Source organism: Micropterus dolomieu, linkage group LG10 (assembly GCF_021292245.1).
Source record: "Micropterus dolomieu isolate WLL.071019.BEF.003 ecotype Adirondacks linkage group LG10, ASM2129224v1, whole genome shotgun sequence".
Taxonomy (NCBI): domain Eukaryota; kingdom Metazoa; phylum Chordata; class Actinopteri; order Centrarchiformes; family Centrarchidae; genus Micropterus; species Micropterus dolomieu.
The window spans coordinates 1,971,734-1,986,119 of NC_060159.1; the positions used below are offsets into that span (position 1 = coordinate 1,971,734).

The 14,386-nt window shown below is 41.0% G+C and overlaps 2 long non-coding RNA genes across 2 annotated transcripts; one reads left to right on the forward strand and one right to left on the reverse strand.

The window, feature by feature from the left end:
* Positions 1-466: 466 nt before the first annotated feature.
* Positions 467-3,511, reverse strand: LOC123978007. The gene is made up of 3 exons (XR_006826835.1): positions 3,415-3,511; positions 992-1,374; positions 467-764 (listed from the first exon to the last, which is right to left on the reverse strand). It is a non-coding gene; the product is annotated as an uncharacterized LOC123978007 (long non-coding RNA).
* A 181-nt stretch (positions 3,512-3,692) lies between these two features.
* Positions 3,693-5,091, forward strand: LOC123978008. The gene is made up of 2 exons (XR_006826836.1): positions 3,693-3,787; positions 4,793-5,091. It is a non-coding gene; the product is annotated as an uncharacterized LOC123978008 (long non-coding RNA).
* Positions 5,092-14,386: the final 9,295 nt, after the last annotated feature.

Below are 14,386 nucleotides of genomic sequence, written 5' to 3' on the forward strand. Positions count from 1 at the left end.
TTACTCTGCCGTTGTTGCTGTACTTAGCTGTGTTGTGCTTTTGCGGAGCGTCACAACTCCGAAAATATTTGAGCACCATTTTATATTTGCCATCATTTTTAGTAAAACTGCCAAAACGAAAATAGTACAAAATGTTCTGTTGTTGGCCTCTCTCTCAGCTTCTTTCAGCCCCTCGCTTGAATGCCAAAAAGAATGCTGGGATATCTCTACCGTCAAGTTCACACAAGTTGCCAACCGATGCATCCTCAATGGGCGTGTCAAGAACACTTCCGGGAACCATTCTTGCCAAAATGCAAACTTATGTATTGGGACAGGACTTGGGCCACATAAGAGGACGTTTCACAAGAACACAAGTACAGACAAGAACACAGATTGAGAAAGGCCCAATGTAAAGGACAGTCATGTCTAATGTGGGGGTGCTCAATCATGGCACCATTTAATCTGCAAACAAATGTAGCCATAACACTGCTGACAAATGTTCTCGCCTTATCAAGTTTAACCAGATTGGCACCAGCCTTCCAGCTTTGGGTCACAGATGAAAACATCATCTTCTTGCCAGGGTGCTGGAGGAAGCTGATGCAGTGGACAGTGGATGATGAGGACATCTGGTGCTCCCATCCGGAAAAGAAAGAGGAGAAGCCCTTTCCACTGCAGTTTACCTAGCCAAACCATCAGATACAGACGTCCCGCACACTGAGGTTGCTTCCCAAGGTCAGCTCTCTGGGCACCACGTAGATGTATATCACCAATGATCGTCACTATGGCTATGGATAGAAAGTGTGTAGAGTATAATAAGTAATAAGTTTTAGAGACAGTTGTTGTATATTTGGGCAAATAAGTCTTGTCAATAAAGGTCCCTATTCGCCTTAACACAAAAAGTAATTTTATTTAAGGAACGTCTCCAAAATGACATACATACATTTTCTCTTAAGTTTGCAGTAAAGACATATTTTCACTAATTCAGTTTCACAAGGCAACTTGTATAACTCACCTATTCCTCTGCAGGCTTGTGGAGTATTAAGGCTAGCTGTGCATCACTTTTCAACCCCTTCAAAAGTTAGATGTTTTTCCAGTCATCAAAAGCCAACGATGTGTTTTCTCACAACTTTGTTTGTTTCTTTTGATGTTTTTTTTCATCAGTCTTCTTTATCTTTGCATATCTGGTGATTTAGGGTACAGCAATGCTGTGCTTGGAGTAAAAGTCGGGAGGGAACAGTGTTCCTGCAGAGTTTTTTATAGAGGGGATTGCTTATAGCGTTTCTGTGTCAGCACTGTCATCGCTACTAGCTACAGGTGTGCTGGAAGCTGCAGTGAAGTTCACAGGTACACACAAAAACACACTGAGCAAAATCAGTGGTCAGCAGAGCAGAGAGGCTGCAGAGGAGAATTGAAGATTACTCGAGTTTATGACAGCTACACTCGTTACTGTAAGTACATGCAATAAAACATTCATGAGTAAAAAGCCAATACTTAATCAATGCACTTGTTCAACAAGCATAACCATGTAGAAAGCCTGTAGAGTGTAGAGTCTAAAGTGACTGTGCTGTTGTAGATGTTACTGTTGCTGATCTAGAAACAACTTTTAGCTAAATAAAAAATGTTCAATTCAATTCCTGTTCTGAATATATTCTATTTGACAATTCAGGTGTTTATTGTTGTTGGACAGGAGATGAGAGCAGAACAGATGCCTGTACCTCCAGAACCCCACCCAAGCATGATTCCCCAGTAAAATGGGTATTAGACGCTGTTGATCAGATATGCACTTCATTTTAAGCATACCAAGGGGAACCTTTACTTGGGGAGAGTGAATGTTTCTGGTATTGTTTTTTAAAGATTTCCTATGACATATCATGACCTCTGTCTTCCTTCTCCAACCATGAGGTGTCCTGCGGGGATGGGGTAATTGATTGGGCTGCTTGATGGGTGATAATATCTCGTTATGGCCATATGCATAGAGAGTCCCCCCAGTATTCTGTGCTCCCCTTGCCTCCACGCCCTTGATAAAGTCGGCTCTAGATTATCTTCACTGGGAGCTGACGGAGCGACCAGGGCCTTATCTCTAATGACCTCCCAGACCAAGCATTAATCATCAGCTGCAAAGAAAGAAATTAGCCTCAGAACAATCTCCACGCGATCTCTAAATGATTAACTCTCAGCCCATTCACTTCTGACATTGCCACACAATGCCATAGCATTTTGAAGAAAATACCCTGCATGCCTGAAAAAGGAGGGAGCATAGCAAGAGTCACATGACATCATAATTAGACAAATTTGCAAGCGGTTAAGAAGATGCTGCTACTTATGCAGCTACGCCTCTGTTGTCTCTCTCATTGTTCCTGTATTTATCAGAAAGACACAATTAGCTATACATAATGAAACCCATTTGGCAAATTATTTTTTTACACTTTTTAGTACAGTGTTAATGTAGTTACACTTCCAACATCCTTATTCTTCCTTCCATTAATTAATTTTAACATAATTCATTATCTAATGTATGTCCAAGGGTTTGTTGTGTAGACAATGTCTATAATGTCCATTATAGAATGAGGCAATTAATAAGATGGTTGCTCCCGACGACCAATGCATACAGAGAGTTGTAGATTCATCAGTACACAACAAAAGGTGTATGTTTTGGAGCAGGCAATTAGAGCTCAGGGAGGAGGCCTGAGAAGGGAGGATGAAGAAGCACACCTTTTTAGTTGCAATGGAAATCAAGCCTTAGCACGCTGCATTCAGACAGAACTTATTCACTGTGAAAAAAAGCAGTTATTTAACATAGGCGACCCATCACTCTGGTGAGCTCATTTGGCCCCCCGGCCCTACGGCCCCTCTCCCTGGGCTTACACTATCGGCTGGAGTTTGTCTTAGGCACGGCTTGGCTCACGGCTGGTTGCAGACGCCCATGATGGATGCTCAAAGAGTTGACCCCGTGACCAATGAGCCAACGGGCAAACAACACAACGTCTAAAGTTCTCTGCCAAGTAGAATATTGATTTCATGTTCTGTGCACTTTGGACACCACCGCCAACTCCAACCCCCCTCCATCTGTCTTACATTGGAAGAAATTCAATAGATTTTTGTTGTGCACTTTGCATTGTTGCTAAGGATACAACACTGTAGAGCCTGGAGTTTTAGAGGAGTAGCTAAACAATGCAGATATGACATTGCAGACTCCCACACACATCTGTTGCTCAGGGAAAACATGGTACATGCAAGGTGAATCTATAGCAGATGCTTTTGAAGAAGTAGGGAACAAATCAGCAGTGTTCCTCGTGGAATTTGTACAAGGCTTCCTGCTTTCTCTCTTGAAAAATGTAAATTGGAGTAGCGAGCAAAGCATCATCATGCAACAGAAGTGTGGGTTTATTTCAAATGAACACTTTCCTTGCTGTGAAACATCAATTATAGATTTACCTGTCATTATAGCTCAAGAGGTTCTCGTTAGTTTCAGCTTGTCTAAGCACTTGCTGTACTGCAGGTATGTATGGATGTAGAATGGGGTTGTGTATATTTGATGACTCTAATAATAAACAGTGAAATGAGATATTTAGAGGTTTAATGGGCATTCCAACTGATGTAGGAAAAACACCATGGCAACAAAGAAATTGCATTAGTAGTTTAAGGAATGCATTTTGCTTCAGAACTCCTGTCCCTTCTGTTTAGATTCAAAACTATAAAATACACAGCAGCTGCCTAACTTAAGACCAGATGCTATAGATACTACAGTTTCTGAAAATTTACTGTTGATAATATAGATCACAATACAAAAAAGATTGGAGATTGAGTGGTGAGTCTACAGCCAGGCTAGTGGCTCTGAAATATTCACATACAACGCAAATTTTAATGTTGTGTCGCCTTTATTGCATGCGTTTGCTGCTGGACTACTCGCATGAGTGTTCACACACAATGTGATGCGAATAAACACAACCCGCCAGCTACTAAAGCTGTATGAAACAAATAGAGTTTGGATCGATGAAGGCTATGCTAACTTATTTTATAGTAAAGTACAATAATAGCTGGAATCAAGTAACACACTCATATTTTCTGAACTTACCCGGGAGTTCAACTTCCTCGCTTACTTTTCTCCAAGCCATCTCCTGTTTTGTCTGCTTTCTGTGTAGGTATGTAGTAGTCCCATAGACTTCTGGTAGCTACAATAACAACAGTGGGGGCTGGAAACACGGTAGCTCACTGCTGAGAAGCGCGAGTGTAGATAAAAGAACATTTAAATCCTCAAAAATACAAGTTTAATAAAAGCAATTAACTCTGAACTCCTCCCGCCGGTAAATGGCTCAGTTGCCATGGAGCAGACTCCAGTCCGACTGCGAGTGTTTATTTGTCCAATAACACCCGCAGCTCCTCCAGAGCTCCCCGTAGCTCAGCAGCTGTTTGTTGGCGAGCAGAGGGTCTGTCCCTCTGCTCTGCCTGGTGTGTCTGTCCTCCACACACAACATTGAAAAGCCGTCGTACAAATTTCGCAAGGTTGCGCGCCACGTGTCGCAGTCGTGTTTTGAGCAAAGTGCTAGCATCAGCACTTTAACATGCTCATTAAGACAATGCTAACATGCTAATGTTTGGCATGTGTAATGTTTACCATATTCACCATCTTACATTTGTCAGGGCAGCAGCCTTTTAAGAATAGGGAAAATTAAATTATTTAATTCAAACTTGGATTATTAATTTGGCCAGTCTCTCAAGAAGGGATTCTTTCCATACCTTGTCCTCTGCTTCAAAGAATATAGAACACACAGAGAACTTCTTACTGATTAAATGAGGATATTTATTCATGCAGGGTTCAGGTGTGGTTACGCAGGTGACTCCTTGCAAGCAGTTGGTCCAGGAGTCTTGTTTTAGGGCCGGCATCAGAGATCAGGCCCAGGACATTGCGGGCACAGTTCACAGAAAGGATGCAAGACTCAAAGTTATTCTGTTCTAAGCTTTGTTTGTTAGTTACAGAGATTTCTGTCCGTTGGTTAGTAGATGGCAGTGTTGCCATATGGTAAACAAGAGGTTCATTCTATAACTTGAGAAGTTCATGTCGTACAAAAATAAAGTTGGGTTAAACATCAAGACAACATGTGTTGAAAATGATTAGCTGGATTATGGATTGGTTAGATGTCAGTTTAACATGAATCCAGAATCAAAAGAACGAGTTAGTTCTGGTTCGAAATCAAGAATGATAGGCATCTGGCAAACCTTATCTCAGCTCAGGGGCCGAGAACAAAGTTTATGTGTGTGTGTGTGTGTGTGTGTGTGTGTGTGTGTGTGTGTGTATGTGTGTTTCTTCAGTTTCTTTGCTAAAACAATCAGAGAAAATATATGATTATTCACATCTTGCTGTTACTTCATTATCTGGATGACATACTGTATCTTCTCAGTGGTGAGAAGTTCTTGTCTTTTCCAGCAAGTCTCCAAATTAACAGCTTTACAAAAAAGGCAAATTGTGTTTGCAGATCTGGAGGGGTCTCAGGAAGGCTTATTAACCCCCCCTCCCCATGGAATTGTCATAAACTCTGCAGTGTGTCTGTAAATTGATCCTACATTTCCTACAATGCATCTTCATTCCATCTTTTATTAGACTTTTAAAATGTCACACTCCAGTTTTGTTTGTCAGGTCAGTAGTAGTGTTCAAGTGCAAACTGATATAACCTTATCAAGTGTAGTGGCTTGATACTTTCTTAGACTTGACTAAGCTCCTCCAGAGCCACAGGAAACAGAATAGAGCTGTTTTACATGCATCCATCCCTTAACAAGTACAGTATATTTACTTTGACATGCAACGTTTGTCATGTACTCTTTTATTATTTATTTGTGTAACTTGTTTCAGTATATAATATGCATATATGGTGCATTTAATAAAATATAATTAGTCTTAAATATCAAAAACTACTGATCACTAGCTAATACTGACACAATAAACAGAGAAAGTGGGTGGGATGCAGCCCCCCTTTCCTTCCTGTAGTGGGTTAACCTGGCCCTGCAGTTAGTGGTAGTTTTTTTCCATTGACACTAGCGTTAACTCTCAGAATTGTGTGTATTAATAGGAGCACTGTACAATAATAACATGCAGCTCCAGGAGATTTACTTTATTTAGTGTATGAATAGGGTTATGTTGCTTGGGGTTGCAGAATGGCTTGGGCTGCCCCTGCTAAAGGAACACCTTTCGTGTAAACGCTACTAATTTACCCAGAGCCATTTAAGCCGGTTTGAACTTTTTACAGCTGGTTTGAAGCCCAATTTTAAGCAGCAAAGATGTTCATAAGTCTATTTTTGGCAACTGTCCCTCTCAGTTGCACCAATTGCATCAGTCAACTGGAGCTGGATTCATTCAGCTGGCATAATCCAATTTGCAGATTTTTTAAGATTTTCACAACTTCCAGCAAGATAATGATTTGGAACAAGACTGTGCAAACCAATCTGTCCTGCAATACTATTATTTATTTTCTCAAACAATAGGGTTTTTTTTGTGGCCAAACAACAGTGAGCTTTCTAACACACACAGCACACAGGCCCTCTCAGCTTCAGTGTTCAAGTAGTCTCATAGCTGCTCTCCACTCTCTCCCGCCCAACAGCAGTAAAAGAAAAAAGGATATATTAGGAGTGGCTGTGTCCAGGTCCAGTCTGGTGGCGTACATACACTACCACAGTGGTGAACAATGACCTGACCTTTTTCCTCTGAGAAAAACTGGAGCCAGATGTTCATTTCCAGCACAGAGCGGAGGAAAGATACCATATAACACTTATAAATAGGCCTGGTCTATGACAGACATGATTCTATTGTATGACTGTATGTGAGAAAATGCAATAAGGCACTTCACAAAAATCTTTTGACAGGAGGAATTGCTTGATCAAAATACACCTGGTGATTCTATTGACCCTAATCATGTGTTTTTGATCTGTTTATTGCTCTGCTCGATATTGTAGCATGGCTAAAACTTAGCTATGAATTTTAATACATTTATGAGAATTAATACCCAATTATGAATTTTAATATTCAAAAATATATTAATCCATAAAAAGCTCTCGTTTAAAAAGGGGCACCACCGGAGTTGTTATTATCCTAGAGTCTCCGGACCTCTAGGTAGCTTTTAATAATTATACAATTATTACTAGTGATCAGTTAGTTAATAATCGCTAAATTATCTTAAATCAATCAGTCAGTCTCATATCTAAAGGGTCAATTCTCTTGGCAGGGACGTGGAAATAGGCAACACACACACTTTCTTGATTACAGTGAATTTATTAACTAACTAATGCGATATAAAAGGGTGGTTTAATACAGGGAAAATAAACAATGGCTGAACAATGAGAAATGGAGGTTCGATTGTGGGAAGCATTTGACTCATATGGCAGAGGAGAACTAATTAAAGTAAGCTATGAGTTTTAGGAGTTAAAAGACAATATTAGCATTATGGGACATCCCTGACCACAGAATGTTTGTTTGGTCTTACTGCTTGTGTTTCTTCCGCCGGGTTTCTGGGAAACGGCCTCACACTTGCAGAGTTAAAGCTGTCGGCCAGTCGCTTTCTCTGCCAGGGAATTTCTCCGGGGTCCGTCTCTGGAAGGCTTATGGGAGAAACTTGCAGTGGGGGCCTTCCCGACCCTGTCTCGGGTCAGGTTTAAGTCGTCCTTTGTGGTTGCTGGCGAGCCACGTGGAGTCGTCCGACCTCCGTGGGCTTAGCTCGACGAAAAAGCTGAAAAGGAGAACTTGGTCGTTCCTGAATTAGACCAGTGTAACTTAACGGACTGATAACTTTAACAAAACAAAAGAAAGAAAATAAAACAAGTAAAGTTGCTGTTAACGAGGGAAAATCGATGTCACAGCACTTCGCGTGTGTAGCTTCAAGCGAACAAAGGCCTCATTGCGCTGGTCGAACTCTTAGGGCGTTGCCTGGAGAGGCACGCCGGACGCGTGCCGAAGCGTCCAGAGAGCCGAGCGGAAGACCAGAGCATGAGAAGAAGAGCAGGAGCCAGAGAAGAGAACGAACGACGTCGCGTGTCGCTCTTTTGTTGTCTGGGGCGTGGTTCCCCAGAGGGCGTTTCCGGTTTCCCGAGGGACTGCCTTTCTAAACTTTCAATGTCTAAAAAGAAAGTCTATTTGCGCGTATTATAATCAAATATTTTCCACAATCAAACCTCAATGGTCAAACAGTTGTACCGTTCTAAGTTAAGCATTTGGTAACAGGAAACAATTGTCACATTATTGGACAGGATAAGTGGGTGACATTTATACATTAACGGCATTTCCGACGATGGTATGTAATACTTATTTCGTCCACTTGGGGGAGCTCAGGTTACATGAGGAAAGCTTAGATTAACCCAAAACAATCTTTCCTTAGGACCTGGGGAATTCAGTTCTTCAGCCTTAAATTCAAGCTGGCGATTAAGAGTATAGAATGACATTTCTTTATCATCATTTCTAAAAGGTATTGTGTGAGAAAGTATTGTGAACAAGTATTGGTTACACATAAGATGAAGGAGTGTCCTTAATCTTGCTGAAAATAAAAACACTGCAAAAGTAACTTAGATTCTTTTCAGCACTAATATCAACAACAGATAGCAACAACATGGTAACATAACTACTCAAATAGAGGCAAACATAATCAAGTAACTAAAAGATTTAATTAAACAGTTAATGCTTTGAGTCTTTGGAGACTGCAGTCTTTGTTTATTTAAAGTTCGGGTGTCCTGGATTATTTCACAAGTGTGTGTGACAAGGAGTATCCCTTTGAAGGGGTAATGAAACACATAACAAGGTCAGTTGCCATGGTTACATGTGTGTGTGTGTGTTGGGGGGGGGGGGGCAGTTTTGATAGGCTGTTCAGGGAAATGCTAATCACTGGTTAGTGTCCCTTTTGTCAGTTTAACAGCCAGTCACTGCGTTATCAGCTTCGGAATCAAAATGGTGCCAGTTTCATGATCAGTCTGCTCAGGAATAGCACTTAGAGAAAGCAACCTTTCCACCCCCCTTCCGTTGGGGTCTCTTCAGCAGTCTGTTGAAGTTCGTCTATAACCCCCCTGCTCCTCTCTGGGAGAGGAAAAGAGGAATTTGGAGTAGCTCCAAATTTATTTAATATAAAATGCACAAATCCACACTGTTGTCCCGATACAATATCTCACATTGTGTTGTACTCCATCTTGGCTCATGTAAATTCATACAGAATTAATCTTTGTTGACTCGAAGCTCAACATGTGTATAGAATTTCTCACCATTTCTAACCATTGGTCATGTCAATTTATCCATAATGTATATCTGCCTTATGTCATGGCCAAATAGCATTAAGCATGACCTAAATGCAAACTTTTGCGAACACTGTCACACCAAAATGTATGTTCAGCATGTTCACTAGGGATGTTTGAGTACACCACTATCTGTCTCTGTATCTCTAACTAATTCAATTATCTGTAGAAATTCTTTAAAGCGCCATTATGGAGTTTTTAGCATGATAACGTTACATTTACTGCATTTAGCCGACGTGCTAAATGCTGCTGCTGCTTTTCAGTAACTATCTTTACTATCTGTGAATCTGTCACTGGAGGCTTAGCAATGTCAGCAGAGCTACATGTATTGGATGATAATGAAACGGTTAGTGAGCTGAATGGATATTATAATGAGACTGTGTCACACTTTATAACAGTTAGACTGCAGTAAGTAATTTTACTGTAACTAGTGATAATGGATGGCTCTGCCTCTATGTTGTTGTGACTGTTGCAGTGTTTTATGTTATGTGGGTCACGTTAGTTACAGCGACGGAGAGGTGGAGAAGCTGTGTACCTGAGTATTGGTAAAACCACAATAAACAGACAATAAGCAAACAGCAGCAGGTCCGAGCTACTGTAGCATTAGCTTGCTGCTCCTGGCTGCATCACTATAGGCTAACGTTAGTAAAGAAATCGCTCCACATTTGCTTTTGGCGTTACATCCTTTCTTGCAGGCTAAATCAACAGTGGTACACAGGATAGTAACATGGTTAGTTGATGAAGTAATGTGGAAAGCGATATAACTTTGCACCGGATAACATTAGCAACTGCTTGGCGTTAGCCGACGAGCTAATGTGACTTTCTCTGTGTTTCTCCAGCTTTACTAATGTTCACTTTGTTCTTACTCGACATCATCTGAATCTGTTTGGTCTGATGGGCTTCAGCACATAAACCTTTATTGTGGTTTTGTATCCTAACGTGGAGCCTGTGTTTTGCTGTGAGCTGGTTGTTTTATGGTGTTAGTGGACTGCATTAAAAGCAGAATAGTGGCTGATGCAAGCAACGGAGAAAACAGGCGTGTGCTTCATTTCTAAGTGAGTTTTGAGCCCATTGACAATAAGGCAATGAAAATTAGATTTATTAAAATCATAAACTTACATATTGCCCCTTTAAGGCTGAAATTAGTATGGGTTTATCAGAAGAAGAAGTTGCTATATTTATTTAAAACATATTGTTTTAGAGCAGCAGCTTCAATTACAATAGAAGAGAACTTAAAAATATTGACACATTTTACTCTGATGATACTAGTACTCGTAAAAAGTACATTATCTATACTAGATAATGTACTAGATACTATACTCTTTCAACCAAGTACTTGCTCAACGCTGATGTTCACTAAAATATATGTTTTTATTGAGGTAATGTAAATGTGTACATACTAGTGTTGTAGTCAAGACCGCCCAAACCGAGACCAAGTCAAGACCAAGACCAGAGTTTATCGAGACCGAGACAAGACCAAGACTTTTAGGGGCTGAGAGCAGTCGAGACCAAGACCAAGGGAGGGGGAGACCGAGTCAAGACCAAGACCAGTTCCCTGCATTGCATAGCACGCAATAAAATGTGAAACGAGATCATAGGTAGTTCTCAAAGTGATCTGAAAGATCCACATTCCTATTAAAACACCCACATACAAACACTAAGAGCTGAAATCAACGTAAGCATCGCAGGGAGGGGTGACAGTCGTTAAGTAGGGTTATTGGTTGCATTTGAAGCAATATGTTTTACTTCCAATCAAAGTTAGGATGTTAACAAATCAGACAATGCAAAAGCAATTTATTGATATTTCCAAAGTTACAGTCTTGACTGTTCTTGAAATAAAATCCCGAGTCCTCAATGTCTGAGACCAAGACAAGAGTACAAATGCGAGACCGAGACGAGACCAAGACCATTGAAAAGTGGTCTTAAGACCAAGACCGGTCTCGAGTACTACAACGCTAGTACATACATACATATACATATATATATTAGGGCTGTCACCAACTTAGGATTTACATAGTTGAATCAGAATTGTCATGGTTTGCCTATAGTCGACAGATCGTCGAATCATGTGCAGTCTGTGTTGGGGGTTTACACACAGTAGCTCCACTTTAATCTTACGAAGCTGCAGAGCAGCAGTCTCTATTCACTAGTTACTGCTAAACTGAGGCTTACTGTTGACTGTTTTTTCTTTGCTCTGCTCACCTGCCGTTCACTGATCTTGTGCAGAGTTGTGCATGTCCGACGACTAGCCGAGAATTGCATGCACGTTGTGGTTCCTCGTGGATCTATTTCAAGTACAGTTTGAAACAATATAATATTCTTTGTGTAATTCATCAATGGTGATAAATGATTCAAACGTCCCAAGGCGCTGGTGTCTTTCTCCCTCTTCTACCACACACACGCTACGCCACACATGTGCACTGACACCTACCTTAAGGGTTAGGGTTCCAATTTTGGATTTTTTCACGCAATTTGAAAATATTTATTATAAGCTTCTTTCTTTTCAATGTTTTTACTGCATTATATGTTTATATCATAATACTGTATATTACAGAGTAATTAAGCTCCGTCTTAAACCGGACTCTTATCCAGTTTTAATCCACACTTTTACGTTACATTTTTTAGATCCTTTTTATTTAACTTAAGTTTTTAACTTAAGTTTTATGTGGGTTAAGGATTTTAGTCATCTGACATGGATTTTAAGCTAGATGACCGTAAAAACGCTATCAACGCTACTGATCACAACAAAGCTCCGGCGACTAATGTTATGCTAGCCGAGATAACCCTGCCCCATGAGGACTGCACACTCCTTAAGAAAGCGAACAAAAAGACTGCTAACCTTATGGAAGACATCCGACGACTTTCAGAGGAACTCAAAGAGAAAGATTCCCTGCTGACTGGCTTTATGGATGTGGCTTCAGTACAAGCCAAACAGATTGTTTCTCTTAGCGCAACCGCTAACATCCAGGACACCGTGCTATGGGACCCCTCTACCCTTCCAGGGCTTTCCTCCTGCTCAACTCTGAAGCATCAGTCAACCTGGGCTGAAGTGGTGGTCCGTGGCTGCAAGAGAGGCTCGGACGGGGCTGCCTCTCTTCCGTACATCGACCTCTCCAACCGCTATGCAGCCCTGTCTGGCGACACTCCGGTCCATCCAGCAGATGCACCTGCGGCTTCGAGTCTCCCTGATACAGATCTCTTTCGGCGGACAGTGCCGGCCGACACTGTTGCATCTCCTGCAGCACCTGCTGGCATGTAAAGCCGTCTGCTCCCAGCGCTGTTCCAAAGACTTCTATTCCTGTCATCATCACGAATAGACCAGTAAACCGAAATGTGCACATCCCACACAGCAATCATAGTAATCTTATAAGGATTAGGACAACTGCACCCAGAACAAACTCATTTAAAATGGCTCTCTTCAATGTGAGATCACGGTCAAGTAAGACTTTTATCTTAAATGATTTTATCTTGTCTGCAAATCTAGATTTTATGTTTTTAACTGAATCATGGTTGCAAATGAATGCCTATAGCCAGGTAGCTGAACTGTGTCCGCCTCAATATGATTGTTTTAGTCAACCGTGGGTTAGTGGTCGTGGTAGCCTGGAGGATTTTTATCAGAACTTCCTGAATTTTTATCTTACTCTGGTTTTAAATTATGACAGAATTGTTCTTTGTGGTGATTTAATATTCATGTTGATGACCCCACCAATGTTAATACAACTGACTTTTTAAATATGGCCACTTCTTTTAAACTTCAGACAACATGTCAAAGGGCAAACACATAACCGTGGTCATACACTGGACTTGGTTTTTACCCTGGGTGTCAGCGTTTCAACTGTGGAATTAGTTCACATGACCATATCTGACCACAGATGTATTGTTTTTAGCTGCGATTCACCTGTTACTCATGCCTCACCAAGCTCCGTGTGTTCTCGCATCTTTAATGAACAAGGTGTTTCAAAGTTTTGCACATTCTTTCAGAGCCAAAGCCAACACCTGTCTGATTCCAACACCAACAATCTGGTCGATCACTTCAATCATATCTGCTTGTCGTCACTAAATATTACTGCTGCTCTAAAGGTTAGGCCTACATCTAAAGCTAGTAAGTAAATGACAGCATTTGCAGCCTAAAAAGGGAGTGCAGGAAAGCAGAGCGTAGTTGGAAAAAAATCCAGTCTCCAAGTCCATTACCTCAGTCTGAAGGATTTATTAATTAACTACAACAGCAACAAGAGAGTTTTAATCAGTTTTATCCCATCTACTTGTCTGAGCTTTTAAAAACAGTATCACAAATGAGAGTGTCCTCCAGCCCACTTGATGTAATACCTACAAAGTTTTCACTGAAAGTAATGGATTCTGTTGGGCCACATTTGATCTCTGTTTTCAACAGCTCCCTATCTACTGGTTGTGTCCCTGATTATTTTAAAACGGCTTGCGTGAACCCGCTTTTAAAGAAACCTGGTTTAGATCCCTCCCTCCCACAAAATTTTAGACCAATTTCAAAACTGCCTTTTATTGCAAAGATTCTAGAAAGAATTGTGTCCAAACAGCTGCTCACTGTACTGGAAAATAACAAAATATTTGAAAAGTTTCAATCTGATTTCAGGAAGTACCACAGCACTGAGACTGCCCTGCTTAAAGTCACCAATGACCTTTTAATGTCTGCTGATGAAGGCATGTGCTCAGTCCTGGTACTCCTGGACCTTAGCACTGCTTTTGACACCATTGATCACAACATCATGTTAGACAGACTGAGGCACTGGTCTCTGGTACTGCCCTAGAATGGTTTTCATCCTACCTGTCAAATAGGAAGTTTTGCGTGTCTGTAAACAACTATGTCTCTTCGTTCTGTCCAGTTAAATATGGTGTGCCTCAGGGGTCGGTCTTAGGGCCCATTTTGTTTTCCTTGTATCTGCTTCCCCTTGGACATATTATCCATAAACATGGTATTTCTTTTCATATTTATGCTGATGACACACAAATGTACTTGCCCGTCAGATCCACAGACCCTGGAATGCTGAGTTCACTTAACAACTGCCTTTGTGAAGTTAAAAAATGGATGTCAAATAATTTCCTCCAGCTGAACTCAGACAAAACAGAAATCCTGGTCATCGGGTCCCAGCAGATGGCAAAACAAATACTGCCA